Consider the following 23,020-nt stretch of genomic DNA (forward strand, 5'->3'; position numbering starts at 1 on the left):
CAAAGTTTTCTTGTTTGTTCTCTTTGTTTTGATCTAAAATTTCTAAGTTTAGTGTCGTTCTGTTGTTTTTCTCTTTCCTCATTAAAATTTAAAAAAAAAATATCCTTTCCTTGTTTTACTCATAATTTTCGAAACTTTGCATTAAATTAGTCAAAGATTTTCAAAATCATATCTTTTTAATCATTTTTATTTGCAATCATATCTTCTCAATCATATCTTTTTCAAAATAATTCTCAATCATATCTTTTTAATTGCTAATTCCAAAATCTTTTTAATTAACTAATTGATTCAGTTTTCAATTTGCTTTGATCTTATTTTCTGTTAATTTTCAAAATTTTATTTTATCTTCCATTTATTTTATTTTATTTTATTTTATTTTTCTTTCGGTCACTTTTAATAAAAAAAATAAAAAAATAAAATAATAATATCCACATCATCTCCCTTTCTCCATCATGGATCTAAGTGGAATTGAGCAGTCCAGAAGGACTCTGGGGTCATATGCTAACCCCATTACAGCTGCATATGGGAGTAGCATCTGTATACCTCCCATTAAAGCAAGCAGCTTTGAGCTAAATCCTCAACTCATTATCGTGGTGCAGCAAAATTGCCAGTATTCCGGTCTTCCACAGGAAGAACCTACTGAGTTTCTGGCACAATTCTTACAACTTGCTGACACAGTACGTAACAAAGAGGTGGATCAGGATGTCTACAGATTATTACTGTTTCCATTTGCTGTAAAAGATCAAGCTAAGAGGTGGTTGAATAACCAACCTACAGCAAGCATAAAGACATGGAAACAGTTATCAGACAAATTCCTGAATCAATTTTACCCTCCAAAAAGGATGACACAGCTAAGGCTGGACATCTAAGGCTTTAAACAAGAGGATAATGAATCCCTTTATAATGTCTGGGAGAGGTATAGAGGTATGCTAAGAAAATGCCCCTCTGAAATGTTTTCAGAGTGGGTACAGTTAGACATCTTCTACTATGGGCTTACAGAAAAAGCTCAGATGTCTCTAGACCACTCTAGCAACGAGTTCTCTACAAAAGAAGAAGTTATGGCAGTAGCCACTGATCCTAATCCTTAAGAACAGATGGTTGAGCTTAATCAGCAATTACACCTGATGACAAAACAGTTAGCAGAATTTAAAGAGATGCTCCAAGAAACTAAAATTGCTAACAAGAACATAGAATCACAGTTGAATCAGGCAAAACAGCAGCTATCTAAACAGATAACAGAAGAATGCCAAGCAGTTCAACTGAGGAGTGGGAAGACATTGAATAACACTGCTCAAAGTAGCAAAAAGCCAATAAAGGAACAATTGACAGAGGATAGCCAAACCACTATCCAAAATCCCTCTGAGGACAGTAAGAGCCCAGAGAGGAATACTCTTGGCGTTCAAACGCCAGAAAAGGGGGGAAAGCTGGCGTTAAACGCCCATTCCCTGCCCAGTTCTGGCGTTCAAACGCCAGAAAAGGGGGAAAAGTTGGCGTTAAACGCCCATTTTCCACCCAACCCTGGCGTTCAAACGCCAATAGGGAATCAGACACCTGAGAGTGCTGATAGTAACCCCTCTAAAAAGGCTTCTCCAACCACTTCTGTAAGGAATAAACCTACAGCAACTAAGGTTGAAGAATATAAAGCCAAGATGCCTTATCCTCAGAAACTCCGCCAAGCGGAGCAGGATAAGCAATTTGCCCGCTTTGCAGACTACCTAAGGACTCTTGAAATAAAGATTCCGTTTGCAGAGGCACTTGAGCAAATACCTTCTTATGCTAAGTTCATGAAAGAGATCTTAAGTCATAAGAAGGATTGGAGAGAAACTGAAAAAGTATTTCTCACTGAAGAATGCAGTGCAATCATTCTGAAAAGCTTACCAGAAAAACTTCAAGATCCAGGAAGCTTTATGATACCATGCACATTAGAAGGTGCTTGCACCAAGACAGCCCTCTGTGACCTTGGAGCAAGCATCAATCTAATACCTGCATCCACTATCAGAAAGCTTGGGTTGACTGAAGAAGTCAAACCAACCCGGATATGCCTCCAACTTGCTGATGGCTCCATTAAATACCCATCAGGCATAATTGAGGACATGATTGTCAAGGTTGGGCCATTTGCCTTTCCAACTGACTTTGTAGTGCTGGAAATGGAGGAGCACAAGAGTGTAACTCTCATTCTAGGAAGACCTTTCCTAGCAACTGGACGAACTCTCATTGATGTACAAAAAGGGGAAATAACCCTGAGAGTCAATGAGGATGAGTTCAAGTTGAATGTTGTCAAAGCTATGCAGCATCCAGACACATCAAATGACTGCATGAGCACTGATATTATTGACTCTTTGGTGGAGGAGGTCAATATGACTGAAAGTCTTGAATCAGAGCTAGATGACATCTTTAAAGATGTTCAGCCTGATCTGGAGGAACTAAAGGAAATAAAAGAAATTCTGAAAATTCCTCAGGAAGAAGATAAGCCTCCTAAACCAGAGCTCAAGCCACTACCACCATCCCTGAAATATACATTTCTGGGAGAAGGTGACACTTTTCCAGTGATCATAAGCTCTGCTCTAAATCCACAGGAAGAGGAAGCACTAATTCAAGTGCTAAGGACACACAAGACAGCTCTTGGGTGGTCCATAAGTGATCTTAAGGGCATTAGCCCAGCAAGATGCATGCACAAGATCCTATTGGAGGATGATGTTAAGCCAGTGGTTCAACCACAAAGGCGGCTAAATCCAGCCATGAAGGAGGTGGTGCAGAAAGAGGTCACTAAGTTACTAGAGGTTGGGATTATTTATCCTATTTCTGATAGCCCCTGGGTGAGCCCTGTCCACGTTGTCCCTAAGAAGGGAGGCATGATAGTGGTTCATAATGAAAAGAATGAACTAGTTCCTACAAGAACAGTTACAGGGTGGCGCATGTGTATTGACTACAGAAGGCTCAATACAGTCACTAGAAAGGATAATTTTCCTTTACCATTCATAGACCAGATGCTAGAGAGACTAGCAGGTCATGAATACTACTGCTTTTTGGACGGCTACTCAGGTTACAACCAAATTGCAGTAGATCCTCAGGACCAAGAGAAAATAGCATTTACATGTCCTTCTGGAGTATTTGCCTACAGAAGGATGCCTTTTGGTCTGGGCAATGCACCTGCAACCTTTCAGAGGTGCATGCTCTCTATCTTCTCAGATATGGTAGAGAAATTTCTGGAAGTCTTCATGGATGACTTTTCAGTATTTGGAGACTCATTCAGCTCCTGCCTTAACCATCTAGCACTTGTTCTGAAAAGATGCCAAGAGACCAACCTAGTTTTAAACTGGGAAAAATGTCACTTTATGGTGACTGAAGGAATTGTCCTTGGGCATAAAATTTCAAACAAAGGAATAGAGGTGGATCAAGCTAAAGTTGAAGTAATTGAAAAATTACCACCACCTACCAATGTTAAGGCAATGAGAAGCTTTTTGGGGCATGCAGGATTCTACAGAAGGTTTATAAAGGATTTTTCAAAAATTGTCAAACCTCTGAGTAATCTGCTAGCTGCTGACACTCCATTTATTTTTGATAATGAGTGTCTGCAGGCGTTTGAAACTCTGAAAGCTAAGCTGGTCACAGCACCAGTCATCTCTGCACCAGACTGGACATTACCATTTGAACTAATGTGTGATGCCAGTGACCATGCCATTGGTGCAGTACTGGGACAAAGGCATGGTAAGCTTCTGCACGTCATTTATTATGGCAGCCGTATTCTAAATGATGCACAGAAGAACTACACAACCACAGAAAAGGAGTTACTTGCAGTGGTTTATGCCATTGACAAGTTCAGATCTTATTTAGTAGGATCAAAAGTGATTGTGTACACTGACCATGCTGCTCTTAAATATCTACTCACAAAGCAGGATTCAAAACCCAGGCTCATAAGATGGGTGTTGCTTCTGCAAGAGTTTGATATAGAAATAAGAGACAGAAAAGGGACAGAGAATCAAGTGGCTGATCACCTGTCCCGAATAGAACCAGTAGCAGGAGCATCCCTCCCTCCTACTGAGATCTCTGAAACCTTTCCGGATGAGCAATTGTTTGCTATTCAGGAAGCTCCGTGGCTTGCAGACAGTGTAAACTATAAGACTCAAGGTTCTCCTTCTGTAACCATGGAGAGGAAGCAAGAAGAGCTTCTCTCAAAATAGAGTCAAACAGAGCCCCCACAGTCAAACTCTAAGTTTGGTGTTGGGAGGCCACCACCAACTTCTAAGTTTGGTGTTGAACCCCCATATTCAAACTCTAAGTTTGGTGTTGGAAGGTTCCAACATTGCTCTGAACATCTGTGAGGCTCCATGAGAGCCCACTGTCAAGCTACTGACATTAAAGAAGCGCTTGTTGGGAGGCAACCCAATGTTATATTTATTATTTTCCTTTGTTATTTTATGTTTTCTATAGGTTGATGATCATGGGAAGTCACAAATTCAATTGAAAAAGCAGAAACAGAATGAAAAACAGAAAGAAAAATAGCACACCCTGGAGGAAAACCTTGCTGGCGTTTAAACACCAGTAAGGGCAGCAAATGGGCGTTTAACGCCCAGTCTGGCACCATTCTGGGCGTTTAACGCCAGAAAGAGGCACCAGACTGGCCTTAAATGCCAGGAATGGGCACCAAGCTGGCGTTAAACGCCAGAAATGGGCACCAGCCCGGCATTTAACGCCAGGATTGGTAGTAGGAGCATTTTTGCTCGCCACTTGGTGCAGGGATGAATGATCCTTGACACCTCAGGATCTGTGGACCCCACAGAATCCCCACCTACCCCACCACTCTCTCTCTTCTTTCTTCTTTTGCTCGAGGACGAGCAAACCTTCTAAGTTTGGTGTGGTAAAAGCGTTGCTTTTTGTTTCTCCATAACCATTTATGGCACCTAAGGCCGGAGAAACCTCTAGAAAGAGGAAAGGGAAGGCAAAAGCTTCCACCTCCGAGCCATGGGAGATGGAGAGATTCATCTCAAGGGATGCACTTTTCTCCACAAAACTATTGGGAGCAAATCAACACCTCCCTAGGAGAATTGAGTTCCAACATGGGACAACTAAGGGTGGAGCATCAAGAACATTCCATTCTCCTCCATGAAATTAGAGAAGATCAAAGAATCATGAGAGAGGAGCAACAAAGACAAGGAAGAGACATTGAGGAGCTCAAGCACTCCATAAGATCTTCAAGAGGAAGAACAAGCTGCCATCACTAAGGTGGACCCGTTCTTTAATCTCCTTGTTCTTTATTTTCCTATTTTTCGAATTTTCATGCTTATGTTTATCCATGTTTGTGTCTTATGATCACTAGTGTCTTAGTGTCTATGCCTTAAAGTTATGAATGTCCTATGAATCCATCACCTTTCTTAAAAAAATATTCTTAATTGAAAAAGAGAAGAATTGCATGAATTTCAGATTTTATAACAGATTAATTATTTTGATGTGGTGGCAATACTTTTGTTTTCTGAATGTATGCTTGAACAGTGCATATGTCTTTTGAATTTGTTATTCATGAATGTTAAAATTGTTGACTCTTGAAAGAATGATGAAAAAGGAGACATGTTACTGAGGATCTGAAAAATCATAAAAATGATTCTTGAAGCAAGAAAAAGCAGTGAATTCAAAAAAAAAAAACGAAAAACAAGGGGAGAAAAAGAAAAAGAAAGAAAAAAGAAAGAAATAAAGTTGTGATCCAAGGCAAAAAGAGTGTGCTTAAGAACCCTGGACACCTCTAATTGGGGACTCTAGCAAAGCTGAGTCACAATCTGAAAAGGTTCACCCAATTATGTGTCTGTGGCATGTATGTATCCGGTGGTAATACTGGAAGACAGAGTGCTTTGGGCCACGGCCAAGACTCATAAAGTAGCTGTGTTCAAGAATCATCATACTTAACTAGGAGAATCAATAACACTATCTGGATTCTGAGTTCCTATAGAAGCCAATCATTCTGAATTTCAAAGGATAAAGTGAGATGCCAAAACTATTCAGAGGCAAAAAGCTAAAAGCCCCGCTCATCTAATTAATACTGATCTTCATAGATGTTTTTGGAATTCATTGCATATTCTCTTCTTTTTATCCTATTTTGATTTTCAGTTGCTTGGGGACAAGCAACAATTTAAGTTTGGTGTTGTGATGAGCGGATAATTTATACGCTTTTTGGCATTATTTTCAGTATGTTTTTAGTATATTTTAGTTAGTTTTTAGTATATTTTTATTATTTTTTAGTTAAAATTCACTTTTCTAGACTTTACTATGAGTTTGTGTGTTTTTTTGTGATTTCAGGTATTTTCTGGCTGAAATTGAAGGACCTGAGCAAAAATCTGATTCAGAGACTGAAAAGGATTGCAAATGCTGTTGGATTCTGACCTCCCTGCACTCGAAGTGGATTTTCTAGAGCTACAGAAGCCCAATTGGCGCGCTCTTAATGGCGTTGGAAAGTAGACATCCTGGGCTTTCCAGCAATTTATAATAGTCCATACTTTGCCCGAGATTTGATGGCCCAAACTGGCGTTGCAAATCAGCTTCAGAATTCCCAGCGTTTAACGCTGGAACTGGCATAAAAATTGGAGTTAAACGCCCAAACTGGCATAAAAGCTGGCGTTTAACTCCAGGAAGAGTCTCTACACAAAAATGCTTCAATGCTCAGCCCAAACACACACCAAGTGGGCCCGGAAGTGGATTTTTCTGTCATTTACTCATTTCTGTAAACCCTAGATCACTAGTTCACTATTAATAGGATCTTTTGACATTGTATCTGTACCTCATGACACTTTACACGATTCCATTGTATCTTCTACAGCATGAGTCTCTAAACCCCATGGTGGGGGTGAGGAGCTCTGCTGTGTCTTGATGGATTAATGCAATTACTACTGTTTCTCATTCAATCATGCTTGCTTCCGTTCTAAGATATCACTTGTTCTTAACCCGGATGAATGTGATGATCCGTGACACTCATCATCATTCTCAACTATGGACGCGTGCCTGACAACCACCTCCGTTCTATCTTAGATTGAGTAGATATCTCTTGGATTCCTTAATCAGAATCTTCGTGGTATAAGCTAGAATTGATGGCGGCATTCAAGAGAATCCGGAAGGTCTAAACCTTGTCTGTGGTATTCTGAGTAGGATTCAATGATTGAATGACTGTGACGAGCTTCAAACTCGCGATTGTGGAGCGTTAGTGACAGACGCAAAAGAATCACTGGATTCTATTCCGACATGATCGAGAACCGACAGCTGAATAGCCGTGCCGTGACAGGGTGCGTTGAACATTTTCACTGAGAGGATGGGAGGTAGCCATTGACAACAGTGAAACCCTACATACAGCTTGCCATGGAAGGAGCCTTGCGTGTTTGAAGAAGAAGACAGTAGGAAAGCAGAGGTTCAGAAGACAGAGCATCTCCAAAACCTCAACCTGTTCTCCATTACTGCAAAACAAGTACTTAATTCATGTTCTTTTGCTTTTTACAATCAACCCTGATAATTATTGATATCCTGACTAAGAGTTACAAGATAACCATAGCTTGCTTCAAGCCGACAATCTCCGTGGGATCGACCCTTACTCACGTAAGGTATTACTTGGACGACCCAGTGCACTTGCTGGTTAGTTGGCGGGATTGCAAAAGTGTGATTGCAATTTCGTGCACCAAAAACAAGCCAATTTTTGCTTGTTTTCCTTGTATTTGAGCGCTACTCCTTTCCTCCTTGTTCTTGGGTTCGAAACCCATGGGTAGCACTTGGAGACAATTTCCTTTGATTTTTTCTTGCATGGAGCCCGATATTGCTCTTGAGGAGGGCAGGGCAGAATTTTTTTGGAAGCTTGGTTCACTATGCTGCTCTCTTGGAGAGCAGTGTGCTCTTGTGGAGAGCAGTGTTTGCTTCCTCCTTCTATGTTGCGCCACACTTCTCCTTCTTTCACCACACCATTTTCTTCCCTTGGCCACACTTTTTAAGCCACGTTTTTCTTCTTTTCTTCTTTTCTTCACATACAAGAAATCAAAACAACCAATCAAAGTATCTCCAAACTCATAAGGTTTATAATTCATTAAAAATCAATTAATTTAAGCTCAAACCTCATGATTTAGCATCAATTAAATGGTGGTTGTTTGATTTAAAGAAGTTATGCATTTTCATTCCAAATTACTTACTTAGGATGCAAGAAAGTGCATAAAGACTAGTGAAACAAGTGAAATTAGCTTGAAAAATGGGTATATGATGACTTGTCATCACAACACCAAACTTAAATCTTGCTTGTCCCCAAGCAAGCATCAAAACTAAGAGAAAATGAAATGAACAAGAAGAGCAAACATATCCTTATTAGGCATATAGCAGAACTTGATTCATGAAGTTTTTATGCAGACAATGATAACTCAGTTATTGTTTGCTGTTACATAATATACACTTTTCCTTAAAGGCTTACTAAGCTTGCTGTTATAAGGTCTACTTTTTACTTGCTCCCTTGCTAACTTTTCTTTTCTTTTTTCACTTAACAAGCTTATTCTTCTTTGAAGGCTTGGTGTCAAATGTTGCAGTAGCCATTGGCTTTATTTTTTTACTCAACATCTTTCCACCACAGACACATGGCTCACTATTTCCTCCTAGGATCATTGATGCCCAGCATCTCTTTGGATAACTAAATGTTCTGTGTCTAGGTTGCTCTTTATTGTGGACTTTCAATTGGCCATCCAAAATCAGTTGATCTAAGTGGCCAGGTTTTGATACCCCTTAGAATTTACTTGTCCAAGCATATCCTAGTACAAGAACACCACAGGCATGTGTCCTAGGGTCCAAGCTATTGGTGTCCAGCCTTTATTCTTTGTTTTTCTTGCCACATTGGCTTTTTCTTCTTCCTTTTCTTTCTGTTTTATTTAGTTCTCAAGGGATTTTTTTCTTTACTGATAGGAACCTTTATGACAGCAAGCTAGCTCACACTTCAATGAAAATGACATTATGCAGCAATTATTTCATGAGTTATGCGTTTAATCAAACACATACACCACCATTAACTTCCATTCTAACTTATGCAACATTGGATATTAACTTTCTAATTCAAACAATTCTCTTTTATTCAAGCATATGGGAAACAAAACAAAATTTAGCTAAGTGATGAATGACAAGCATCATGCAGATCATTTCTCTAGCTACTTATTGAACAATAAAAAGTGCATGAAAATGGAATAAAAGGGAATAAACAGTGGAGGCATATCATGTTTCAGACATGCATCTCCTTATTAGAAGTATGAAAGAACTTTGCCACCTTCTAATGATTGTGGCTGCTGCTTGATTCTCCCTTTTTCTTCTTTCTCTTCCCTAGCTTGGAATAGTCTCGGGCTTCTTCACCAGGGCATCTTCTATCCCAGACAGAATCTAAGACTCCTGAGAGCCCAACTTCTTCCAATCTGTTAAGTGTTACCTCCGTATAGTGATGAGACCTTGCTTGCTGCTTGGCTTCAAATTCAGGGCACTGCTCAAATGGCTTGATCTGTGGATTGAGTGTTGGCAAATTGTGGGTCAAGTACTCCAACCTTGCTTGTATGTTTTCATCACTCTCCATTCTTTGCGCATATCTAACTTCTCCCATGGTGTGATGAATATTCTTCCATTAATACAGGTTGTGACTATATTCCCCTGCTTTAGCTTGACTAAATTACAGCTTATCATATGATTCTTTGAATTCTTTGTATTGCTCCCTTTGTTCTTCAAGAATCTTTGTTTGAAATTCTTGCTGTTGAGTCATCATCTGTTGTTGCCAGCTCTCTTGCCTCTCCTCTATTTGACGCTGCCAAGCTTCTCGCTCCTCTTTATCCCTCAAATATTGCTCCCGAAACTCTGGATGGGGCTCTAGATATTGCTCTTGGCGCCCTTGATTTTGCTCTTGTTGAGTTTGCATGAGTTGCTGAGATAGCTCTTCAATTGCTCTTTGTAGCTGGCTCATGTCTATGGCACCATGAGCTTGCTCTTGCTCTTCCTCTCTTTGAGATCTTCTTTGTCTGGGAGCTACCACTCCCTCTTGATCATCTTCTTCATTCAACCCCTCCATGCTCCTCTTGGTGATTCCTTTCCCTTTCTTCACTTTTTCTGTATCCTCATCCTCAAAGATGACTCCAGCTTTGTTGCATAGTCTGAGGATGGTGCTTGGATGACCAAGCCTACTTGATTTGCTTGTGCTGTCGGCTATTTCTTGAATACTATCGGCTATGAGTTGTGCAAGATTGATTTCACCTCCATGTATGATGCAGTATGTCAAAAGTGCTCGCTTGATTGTGACCCATGATGAGTTTCCAGTGGGAAGGATGGATCTCCTTACTATCTCGTACCACCCCTTGGCCACAGGGGTGAGATTCATCCTTTTTAAATGGCTTGGGACTCCTTTTGAATCTCGTTTCCAGTCTGTGCCTTCTATGCATAGCCCTTGTAAGATCTCATCAGGATTATTTTCCATCTTCAATCTGGTCTCATAACTGGGCTCTGCATTTTTTATTGTCCTCAACTTCAGAGCTCTTGTGATGGCTGCTGGACTGAAATCTACTTTAACTCCTCTGACATAACTCTTGTAGGAGGTGCTGTCTTTGTTCTCTTTTACAGCGTTTGCATAAAATTCCCTGATCATGACTGCACTCATGTTGGCGAGAGGATCACATAGAAGCTCCCACCTTCTCTCTTTAGTGATTTGCCTCATGATGGGATATTTCCCTTCCTTTAGCTCAAGACCATTCTTGTAAATGACATGCCTTGTCTTTATGAGTCTGTGATATCTTCCTTCGTGGAATTGGGACCTAAATTTTCTTGCATCATAAGATGGGGGTTCGGTCACCATTGGTTCCTTTCCTGGCCTTCTTTTTGAGCTCGAAGAGGCCATTAGAAGTGGTGTGAAGAAGGGAGAAGTGGGTTGTGTTTGGGATGATGTTCAGTTTTGTTGTGTAAGAGAAGGGAATTGATGGCCTTAGTTTTGGGAGTAGAAGAGATTATGGTTTACAAGTGAAGGTAGTTTGTATGAATGTGTAAGCCATTTAGTGCTAACGGCTATTTATAGGCAGGTTCTTCAATCTTTCTAACAAAACCACAATAAATGAGAGGGGAGTTCGTTGGTGATCATGAAGGGTTGAGATTGAGTTGAACATATAGAGGGCTCATGGATTGAACGGCTTGCATGCATTGTTAAGACTCGACGAGGATCCTCTTCTCATTGGTTGCATGTATTTAGGTGTTCGATGGTGCATGCATGCAGATTCTGCTTCCCAAGGAGCACACTTCTCTAGGCACATGTGACCACTCCTCACTTGGCTTGTCCTAGCCGTGGCCCTTCCCCTCCTTGTATTTATCTCAACCTCCTTTTCCTAATTAAACCAAAACAGCTAGCCTTAGCACATAAATATATACGGTGGTTTGATCATAAGATGGGAATTTATTCCAAAATGTAATAATGCATGATCCATGTATGATTTTGATTCCATGAATGGAAATAATTTTCTGAACATTGTTACACATGCAGACACCAAACTTAGTGTTTGGTCATATGCTTTATCAAAATGACTATGCATATGTTCCAAGAATACCCCTTCCCTCTTTTTTTTTTTTGAAAACAAATTTTGGGTGTGCCTTAAGGCACACCAAACTTAGAAGTCTGACATATGCTTTAAAACAATGTATGCATTTATCAAGTATGAAAGTTCAAAATCATGCTTAGGTAATCATAGCTTATTGAATAAAAGAAAAGACAGGAATCTTAAATCATGGGTTGCCTCCCATGAAGCGCTCTTTTATTGTCACTAGCTTGACATTGAACTCCCTTTAGGGTGGTTGATGCTGGTGATGTCTCAACTTGTCCCCTCTCACTGTAAGCTTTCTCTGTGTGCCTTGATGCTCAATTTCAATGTGCTCAAGAGAGAGTACTTGGTTGACAGTGTAATGATCTTTTGTTCCCAGCTGCTGATATACTAATTGCACCTTGTCTCCTTTGGAAAATCCTTCAGTTGGGATTTTTTTTATTCTTCCACCCTTTGTAAGTCTTCTTCTTGTTTTTCTTCTTTTTTCTTTCTTGTTGATCTGTCTCCCTTGACAGTGACTTGAGTTGTGATACCTCCCTTTTTGTTTATCATCCCGGTCTCTTTTTGAATTCCTTCCCCTCCTTGCACCTGCTCATTCTTATGTTCTACTGTGTTGTTGGTTGCTTGCCTTGGAAGATAGTAACTACTTGTCTTGCTTGTTTCTTCATTACTTTGTGATTCTGGAAACACTTTCAAGGTGATGCTTTCCTCATGCATCCTGAGGGTTAGCTCTCCCTACTCTATATCTACAATGGCTCTAGCAGTGGCCAAAAATGGTCGACCAAGTATTATGGAGTCATTCTCATTCTCTGCTGAATCTAGGATCACAAAGTCTGCAGGAAAGATGAACTTGTCAACCTTAACTAAAAGGTTTTCAATCAACCCTTTAGGATATTCCACTGATTGGTCCACCAATTCCAAGGACATCTGTATTGGTTTCACCTCTCCTATGCCAAGCTTTTTCACTAAAGAAGATGGAATTAGATTTATACTTGCTCCTAAGTCACATATCCCCTTGTTGATGAATAGACTTCCAATAGTGCAAGGTAGGAAGAAACCTCCAGGATCTTCAAGCTTGGGAGGGAGCCCTTTTCTAATTAGTGCACTGCATTCTTCACTGAGCATTACAGTTTCCTTCTCATTCCAACTCCTTTTCTTATTGATGAGGTCCTTTAAGAACTTGACATATAGAGGCATTTGCTCCAATGCCTCAGCCAAGGGTATGTTGATCTCTAGCTTCTTGAAAGTCTCAAGGAATTTGTGGAAATGTTGATTCTTTGCTTCTTTTTGGAATCTCTGTGGATAAGGTAGTGGAGGTGTAAGACTCTTCTCCACTTGCTGCTGTATTGGATTTGGTTCTTCCATGATCTGCTTTCCCTTCTTTAAATTTTTTGGTTGGTTGTTCTCTTCTATGAGCTTTTTTGGGACATTCTTGTTTGTTATGTCTTTGTTGTTAGCTTTATCTTTCTCTGTTGGTTCTTTGTCACTCAGCATGAGTTTTTTGGTTGCCCCTTGGTTGCCATCCACCAATGTCTTTCCACTTCTTAATTGCACAGCTTTGCACTCTTCTTTTGGATTAGGGATGGTATCACTTGGTAGTGAGCTTGAAGGTCTTTCAATAGAAATCTGCTTAGAGATTTGTCCAATCTGCCTTTCTAGGCTCTTCATGGAAGCTTCTTGGTTCTTTGTTGTCAATTCTTGGTTCTTCATCATCTTCTCCATGAGCATCTCCAGAGTAGTAATCCTCTGAGAGTCTTGTGAGATTGGTTGGTTTTGGGGTTTTGATGGATGATGGTAAGTGTTTTAGTTAGTTGGTTGGTTATTGGATGGATAATGGTTGGGATTGGGGTAATTATTTTGGGGTTTTCTGTAAGAATTTTGGTTAGTTGGCTGCTGGTTGTGATTTTGGTTGTTTCTTGAAGTGTTTTGAGCTGAGTTTCTTTGCCATGGTTGTTGGTTTTGGTTATGGTTGTCTCCCCACCTAAGGTTTGGGTGGTTCTTCCAAGATGGATTGTAGGTGTCACCATACACTTCATTCTTGGTTGTGCATATAGTGCACTTGCTCTTGTTGCTGTTCTTCTTGGTTATCTTCATTCTGCCCCCAAGGAGTTGATGGTTGGCTTGTGGCACTCACTGATGCAACCTGAAGGCTATCAATTCTCTTGGCCATTTGCTCAAATTATTGCTAAATCTGCTGCTGCATCACTTTGTGTTGAGCCAAAATTGTATCCACTCCTTTCAATTCTAACACTCCCTTCCTCTGTGATGGTTGGCGTTGCCTTTGGTGAGCAAAGAAATATTGGTTGTTGGCCACCATATCAATGAGGTTCTGAGCTTCCTCTGCAGTTTTCATCAATTGCAATGATCCTCCAGCTGAGTGATCAAGTGCCTCTTGAGCCTTCAGAGTAAGTCCTTCATAGAAGTTCTGCAGCTTGTCCCACTCAGTGAACATCTCTGGTGGACATTTCCTCAGCAGAGCCTTATATCTTTCCCATGCCTAATAGATTTTCAGCATCCATTTGAGTGAATGTCTGCACCTCAGTCTTCAATCTTATGATCCTTTGAGGGGGATAAAATTTGGCAAGAAACTTGCTCACCAAATCATCCCAAGTGTTGATGCTCTCCTTTGAAAATGTTTCTAGCCATTGAGTGGCTTTGTCCCTGAGAGAGAATGGGAACAACAGCAGCTTGTATATGTCAAGGTGCACTCCATTGCTTTTAACTGTGTCACAGATCCTCAAGAAAGTGGATAGATGTTGATTCGGGTCCTCCAATGGCCCTCCTCCAAAAGAGCAGTTGTTTTGGACCAATGTGATGAGTTATGGCTTTAGTTCAAAGTTGTTTGCATTGACATTAGGGGTAAGAATGCTACTCCCACAATGTCTAGCATTTGCAAATGTGTAGGAAGCCAATACTCTCCTTTGTTGTGGGTTATTGTTCGCCCCTCCTTCTAGCTGATTGAGATTTGATGGATCTCCTTCCATCTCTTGGAATTCCTCCTCAGATTCTTCCTCTCCAACAATGTTCTTCCCTCTTTTAGCTCTTCTTAATCTTCGAAGAGTTTTTTGGTCAGTTTCAGAGAAAATAGGAGAAGTTCTCCCTGTACCTGACATACAAACACACCACAAGAAACACACAGAACCAGAAAACCAGTGAAGCTTCAATCTATTGCTAGAATGAAGTTTTGGTTAGCTTAGGAAAATAGTCAAACAGTTAATATGTTAATTAAAAAGAAAAAAAATGCTTAATCTAGATCTCCACTTCACTTAATCATTGTCAATCTATTTCAATCCCCGGCAACGGCGCCAAAAACTTGATGTGTGGAAAATGATCCAACACAAAACTCACCGGCAAGTGTACCGGGTCGCATCAAGTAATAAAACTCACGGGAGTGAGGTCGATCCCACAGGGATTGAAGGATTGAGCAATTTTAGTTCAGTGGTTGATTTAGTCAAGCGAATCAAGTATTGGTTGAGTGATTTTGTATCCAACAGTAAGTAAATAGCAGGAAATGTAAAGGGAGAGGGATGAATTGCAGAAACTAAAGAGAATTAAAAGTAAAGGTGCTGAATCTTAAAGAACAAGAAATTAAATGACTGAAACTTAAAGTGCAAGAAATGTAAATTGCGGTAACTTAAAGTGCAAGAAATATAAATTGCTTGAATGGAAAAGGGATTTGAGGACTGGGAATTCAGAATTTAAGCAAGGGAAATTAAACTGCAGCAATTAACAAAGCAAGAGAAGAATTGGAATTTACTAGATCTCAAATAGAAATGGAAATTTGATTGCAGCAGTGGTTCAACAGAAGAACCAAAAAGAAAATTGGATCTCAGGACTCCAGAGACTAGATAGCAAAGTCTAGATCTCAATTGCCTTCCCAGATCCAAGATCACAAAGCAATTAAAGAGAAATTGAAGATTGAAGCAGTAAAGGAACTTGAATTCAACTCAATTATGCAGTAGGAAAATCAAAGAGATCTTAAATGGAGATTGAGACAGAAGTTCCTCAATTTTTCACACCCAAGACTCAAAACAAAAAAAGTAAAAAGTGCTCAAGCAAGAACAATGAAGAAGAGAGGTCAATTCTCCTTCCCAATTCTCTAAGATCTCAGTTCCAAGCTCTCAAAGAAAATGAAGTCTAAAGATGTAAAAATTCAAAAATCAAAAGAAGGTTTTTCCTTACATCAAACTATCTCCTATTTATACACTTTCTATTCTTGGATTTTGGGATTTGGATGGGCTTTTGATTTGGTGAAGAAATGAATTAAATTGGATTTTTAATCCAATTTTTAGCCCATGAAGAAGTTGGCTCCAAGAGGCTGCTCTGCTCTTGTGGAGGGCAGAGCAGGGAAATTGTGCATGCGGCCTCATTGCGTGCGTGCTAAGCATGTGATGCGCGTTCAAGATGCTGCCCTGCCCTTGCGGAGAGCAGGGCAGTGTGCGTGCATGCTTGCCTCGCGTGCGTCCAATGCTGAGCGCTCGAGCTCCTGGCCGTGCGTGCTTGTGTGCTACCCGTGCCAAGAAATGCTGCTCTGCTCTCCTTGTGGGCAGCGCAGCAAGGCAACCAAGGGTGAGGTCCCAGGTTCGAAACCTGGTGGAAGCACACGCTGCCCCTTTTTCCTTGGTTTTCTTGGCACCAAAGTAGCGCCTAGTTCCTTGCTTCCTCATGGTGCTGTGTTCGATTCTTGGAGATTGAAAACAAGCCAATTTTTGCTTGTTTTCCTTGTATTTGAGCGCTACTCCTTTCCTCCTTGTTCTTGGGTTCGAAACCCATGGGTGGCACTTAGAGACAATTTCCTTTGATTTTTTCTTGCATGGAGCCCGATATTGCTCTTGAGGAGGGCATGGCAGAATTTCTTTGGAAGCTTGGTTCACTATGCTGCTCTCTTGGAGAGCAGTGTGCTCTTGTGGAGAGCAGTATTTGCTTCCTCCTTCTATGTTGCGCCACACTTCTCCTTCTTTCACCACACCATTTTCTTTCCTTGGCCACACTTCTTAAGCCATGTTTTTCTTCTTTTCTTCTTTTCTTCACCTACAAGAAATCAAAACAACCAATCAAAGTATCTCCAAACTCATAAGGTTTATAATTCATTAAAAATCAATTAATTTAAGCTCAAACCTCATGATTTAGCATCAATTAAATGGTGGTTGTTTGATTTAAAGAAGTTATGCATTTTCATTCCAAATTACTTACTTAGGATGCAAGAAAGTGCATAAAGACTAGCGAAACAAGTGAAATTAGCTTGAAAAATGGTTATATGATGACTTGTCATCAGTGATGATCAAGAATTTACGAAAGGGAAAAGCAGAAAGATTGCAAATGCAAGGGTGGATAGGAGTAAAAGGTATGAAATTCCTTAGTTTTTAGCTTTATTGTTTTCCTATCTAGTGACTGGTATTCTGAAAGCTTTACTCTATTGTCAGCTGTTACTTTCTTCGGTAAAATGTTATTTCTGTTTTTTTATTTATGTGTTTTTTTCAGAAATGTTGGAAAATCTCGTGGATTCTTGGACATCATTATACCTCGTGGTAGAAGAAAGTCTGACCTGGAGGCTAATGTGAGTGCTTCTATATGCTTCCTTCTCTTTGCCATTTTGTATCTTCAGCGTGAATTCTCTTGCGTCTTTGTGTCTTCAGTGAGAACCTGTTATTTGGCTTTGATTTGTTAATGTATCAGCATGGGACATCAAACTGGCACTATGATTTCTTACTTTATCTGTGAATCTAATTATCTGCTCTAGTGATTGGGTGGATACTATGTTGACCTCTGATTAATGTGGACTATGAATCTTATTTGCAGGATAATCATGATGAGCAGTCTCCACCAAATGTAGGGATCATGGACCAAGAATCCAGTGAATTCTGCCGGTTTGAGACTCTGAGAAAGGAGTTAATGGAACTTGAGAAACGCGTTGAAATTAGTACATATCAATCAGAAAATAACGAGGTACATCGGAAATTCTATGACTTGTAAGTTGCAAGTACAAAATATTTTGTTCCTTTTCATGTTGCTTCTGAGAAACTATGAAGGAGTAATTATATTCTTTAAATTTCTGTTGGTTTTGGCTTGGTGTACACTTTTAGATTTAACATTTTATATTTGCTTTTGTAGGATTTAGTAGTCATTGATGATGGTGCTCGTTATAGTGATGCTGCTGGATCTTTTCAGTTGTCCAGGGTTCAGAAGAAGGAAAATATCATAGAGAAATCTTTAGGCAAATTAAAAGAAACAGGAACGGTATGTTTTATTCTGGAGGTGGTTCTTTAATGTGAACATTATCCTTATTTATTTGGTTTGAGTTCATCTGTCACATTAATCAATGAAGCTTGAGTAATTATTTTTTGTTAACCAGTTTAGATTCATATATCATCTGTCACATCTAATATCACATATGAATCATGCTGAAGTGGATTTTTTGTTAAAATATCTGGTTTGAAAATTAGATTTTTAAAACTAGTTTTAAAATTTGATTTTTGGTTGAAGAAACTGGTTTTAAAATTGGATTTTCAAAAATTGGTTTTAAAACTGAATTTTTAGTTAAAAAATCTGGTTTTAAAATTGGATTTTATAAAAAAATAGGATTTTAGATTTGGATTTAAAAAAACCGGATTTTAGATTTGGATTTTAAAAAAACCGGATTTAAAACCGGTTTTATACGTAAAACTGGATTTAAAATCGGTTTGTAAATAAAACTGGATTTAAATTCTAAAATTGGTTTAGAACCAGTTTTTATTTTTTCAAACCGGATTAGAACCAGTTTCTCTCTTCAATCCAGTTCTGGTTTGGTTTCATGAACCATAAAAGTGGTTCTGAAATGGATCCAGTTTGGATTTATAAAAATCCAAACCATGCCCACCCCTACCTGTAGTCTATACACATTCTCCATCCAGTGACGATTCTTGTGGGAATAAGCTCATTCTTTTCATTCTTGATCACTGTCATCCCTCCTTTCTTGGGAACTACCTGCACAGGACTTATCCAAGGACTGTCAGAAATAGGATAAATAATTCCTACTTCCCATAATTTCATTACCTCTTTTTGGACCACCTCTTTCATTTGAGTCTCTTTTGTGGTTGCACAACTGGTTTAGCATCATCTTCAAGGAGGATCTTGTGCATACACTTGGTTGGACTAATCCCTTTCAAGTCACTAATGTCCACCCAAGAGCTGTTTTATGACTCTTGAGCACTGAAATAAGCGCCTCTTCCTCTTCAGGCTTCAGGGAAGAGCTTATAATTACTGGATATGAGTCATTCTCACCCAAGAACATATATTTCAGAGAAGGGGGTAAGGATTTGAGCTCAAGCTTGGGGGCTTCCTCCTCTGCTTTAGGCGTGTGAACCATAGCCTTCTAGGGTGATGAATTATCAATTTCAACTACTTCATACTCAGAGATAGGATCTAGAATGTCATCAAGCACCTCAGCTTTCAGTACCTCTTAAACAAGTGGTTCAATAACATCTACTTTCATACACCCTTCAGAGTCATTAGGGTGCTTGAGAGCTTCAAAAACATGAAGGACCACTTATTCTTCATTGACCCTCAAGGTCAATTCACTATTTTGCACATCAATCAGAGCTCTACCTATAGCTAAAAAGGGTCTACCAAGTATAATAGAGGACTTTACCTCCTCTTCCATGTCTAATATGACAAAATCAACAGGAAAGATGAATGGCCCTACTTTAACAAGTAAATCTTCAACAACACCCACAGGTAATTTAATAGAAAGATCAGCAAGTTGAAGAGAAATACGAGTGGGTTTTACCTCCTCAATTTGAAGCTTTTTCATCACTGAAAGTGGCATTAGATTGATGCTAGCTCCAAGGTCACATAAAGCTCTCTGAATGGTGACATCTCCAATGGTGCAAGGAATGACAAAGCTTCCTGGGTCTGGCATCTTCTCCGGAAGGTTGTGTTGAATAATGGCACTGCATTCCTTGGTTAACACCACTATTTCTTGTTCCTTCCAGTTCATCTTGTGGGTTAACAGTTCTTTCATAAATTTAGCATAGAGAGGCATTTGCTCCAGAGCCTCTGCAAAGGGAATGTTGATCTGTAGCTTCTTGAAGACATCTAAAAATTTAGAGAACTGCTTTTCTTTTGAAGCTTTCTGAAGTCTCTGAGGACAGATATGGCATTTTTGGCTTGTATTTAGGAGCCTTTGGCAATGTAGGATACGTGTCTAGAAAGTCAGGGAATGGGTTGTCTGCACGCTTTGGAGAGGCGTGCTCCCCTTCTTCCTTTTTCTCCTCTGGAGCTTTCTTTTCAACTAGCTCTTCATTGGCTCTTGTCTCAGAGCCAGCTGTTTTACCACTTCTTAATTGAATAACCTTGCAGTCTTCTCTTGGGTTCACCACTGTATCACTTGGAAATGTATTTACAGACCTTTCAGGTATTTGCTTGCTCAGCTGACCCATTTGCACTTCCAAGTTTCTAATGGAGGCTCTGGTTTCCTGCATAAAACTCCTCATCATCTCCCAATTGGAATCTTCCTTGGATTTATAGTTAGCCTACTGAGGCTGAGATTGGCGGTTATTGTAACTGTTTTGTTGGAAACCGCCCTGAGAGTTATTGTTGAAATTATGAGGTCTCTGGGATTGGTCCCTCCATCCAAAATTCAGGTGATTTCTCCATCCTTGATTGTACGTCTGAGAGTAGGGGTTATTATTGGGATTTCTAGAACCGCTCCCCATGTAATTAACCTGTTCAGAAGAGGATTGAGCATAATCATAGTTGTCAAGCTGCATTAAATGTCCTGCCATGTCATAAGAGATCTCTTGAGGTGGATTTTGGGTGTTGATGGCTGAGACTTGCATGCCACCCATGTGTTGAGTGAGTAGATTTATTTGCTGAGACATAAGCTTGTTCTGAGCAAGAATAACATTAAGAGCTTCCACTTCCATAACACCCTTCTTCTGAGGAGCCTCAGAGTTCACAGGATTCCTATTAAATGAGTATAGATATTGGTTGCTAGCAACCAATTCAATAAGCTCAATAGTCTCCTTCGGTGTCTTCTTCTTGTACAATGAACCTCCTACAGAATTATCTAGGCACATCTTGGATATTTCACCCAAGCCTTCATAAAAGATGTCTAGTTGAGCCCATTGGGAGAACATATCCGGAGGACATTGCCTAGTCAGTAGCTTGTATCTCTCCCAAGCTTCATACAGAGTCTCACCATCCTTCTGTGTGAAGGTCTGAACCTCCATCCTAAGATTAGTCAGCTTCTTTGGTGGGAAAAATTTTGCAAAAAACTCAGTAACCACCTTGTTCCAAGTATCCAAACTCTCCTTGGGTTGAGAATCTAACCATAGCTTTGCTCCATCCCTCAGAGCAAATGGGAAGAGCATGAGTTTGTACACATCCGGGTTTACTTCATTTGTCTTCACAGTATCACAAATTTGCAGAAAATTAGAAATAAACTGATTTGGGTCTTCGTGGGGAAGACCATGATACTGGCAGTTTTGTTGCACCAGAGTGACCAGTTGAGGCTTCAACTTAAAGTTGTTCGCAGCAATAGGGGGCATCACGATGCCCTTTCCATAGAGATCTGCAGTAGGAGAAGAGTAAGAGCCAAGCACTCTCCTTTGTTGTCCATTCCCATTCGGATTTGCCGCATTGGCATTCTCAGTATTAGTCGGATCCATAGTGGATTCTGTAGCCTTGTAAAGCCTTGCTTGTTGTAAACGCCACCTGAGAGTCCTTTCAGGTTCAGGATCAAAGCCTAAGAGATATTCTTTGTCTCTGTTCCTGCGCATAAACAACAATAAAACAAGAGAGAATGGGAATCTCTACGTTAAAGTGCAGAGAATTTCCAGTGAGGTAATCTGTGTAAAGAAATAAAAATAATACTAAATAAAATAAATAAATAAATAGAACAAATAACCAGTCAACACCAAACTTAATTTCTGAAATTAAGAAAGATATTAGTGCTATTTATTTATTTAAAAGTTTATTATTTTTTTTTGAAATATATATTTCTTTTTCGAAAATATTTGATTTTTTCTTTTTTTTTTTAAAATAGATTTTAATAAAATAAAAAAATAAAATGCCTAATCTAAGTAATCAAACAACTAATAGTTGTTAATCACTATCAATCCCCGGCAATGGCGCCAAAAACTTGATGCGGTATTTTACAACTCACACTACTAACCGGCAAGTGCACCGGGTCGTACCAAGTAATACCTTACGTGAGTAAGGGTCAATCCCACGAAGATTGATGGATCAAGCAACAATAGCATTTGATAAGATTAGTTAGGCAAGTATAAAATGGTTTTGAGATATTCTAAGAGCATTAAACAGTACTTTAAAAATTTCAGAAAGTAAGCAACAATGAGTTGGGAATAAAATAATTGAGAAAGCAGTTAAGGTTTCAGAGTTATATAATTTTTCCGGATTAACTTTTCTTATTAACTATTTTAATCATGTAGGATTTAATTCATGGCAAACTATATGTGACTAGATCCTAATTCCTTAGACCTTTCTAGTCTCCTCTAAAATTCATCCACAGCCAATTCCTTGGTCAATTAATTCCAATTAGAAGCTACATGATCAAATTCCAGTTTATATGCTACAAAAATTCTAATTATCCAAAAATAAGGGAATTATATATCGCGTATCCCGTTAAATCCAAATAATTAAAATTTAGGAGAATATGTTTTCAAGCTGTTGTTCAAGTAAATAGCTTTTCCAAGTTTTACAAGAACTTAAATAGAAAGAGGGTCATTCTTCCGTTCCACCCAAATTCATAAAATAAAGAGCGAAAACAATTCTTAAATATAAATCCTAAACATAAATTAAAATAGAAAAAGCAATAAAATCAATCCATACAAATAGACAGAGCTCCTAACCTTAACAATGAAGGATTAGTTGCTCATGGTTCAGAGAAGAAAAATAAGGGTTCTGGTAACAATCTGTGTGTCTATCTGTCCCTGTCTAAATATACAGAGTCCTATTATATTACTAACCCTCATAAATTTAAAATCTAATTTTCTAAAACTAAAAATAATAATCTTTTCCTAAAAGATAAGATTTGAATTTAAATTCGAATTAATTAACAAGTCTTCAGCTGATGGGTGGGGACCACTTGCTTTGTCCATTCTGCAGCTTCTAATCTGTGTTTTCTGGGCTGGAAACTGGGTCAAAAACAGCCCAGGATTCGTAACCAGCATTTTTTATATTATTGCAGATCGCGCATGTGACGCGTCCGCATCATCCATTGGAGAGTGGAGTGGATATGAGGGTTCATTGCTTAGGTAGAAGGGTTCATGATAGGAAGGTGGTTCATCTTGACAAGGATATGGAGATGGTGTATATTGTGGTGGTGGTTCTTGGGAGTAATTGTGTTGGAATGTGGGTGGTGGTATGTATGGTTCATATGGCTCAAAAGGTGGTTGGTATGGTGGATATGGGTTAGGGTCATATGGAAGTGTTTGATTGTAGGGGGCTTGTGAGTATGGTGATTCAAA

The 23,020-nt window shown here is 39.3% G+C and overlaps 1 non-coding gene across 1 annotated transcript; it reads left to right on the forward strand.

Moving 5' to 3' along the window:
- Nucleotides 1–20,663: 20,663 nt before the first annotated feature.
- On the forward strand, nucleotides 20,664–20,770 carry LOC130972330 (small nucleolar RNA R71). Its single transcript, XR_009083515.1, has one exon. It is a non-coding gene; the product is annotated as a small nucleolar RNA R71 (small nucleolar RNA).
- Nucleotides 20,771–23,020: the final 2,250 nt, after the last annotated feature.

This window comes from Arachis stenosperma, chromosome 3 (assembly GCF_014773155.1).
Source record: "Arachis stenosperma cultivar V10309 chromosome 3, arast.V10309.gnm1.PFL2, whole genome shotgun sequence".
NCBI classification, from domain to species: domain Eukaryota; kingdom Viridiplantae; phylum Streptophyta; class Magnoliopsida; order Fabales; family Fabaceae; genus Arachis; species Arachis stenosperma.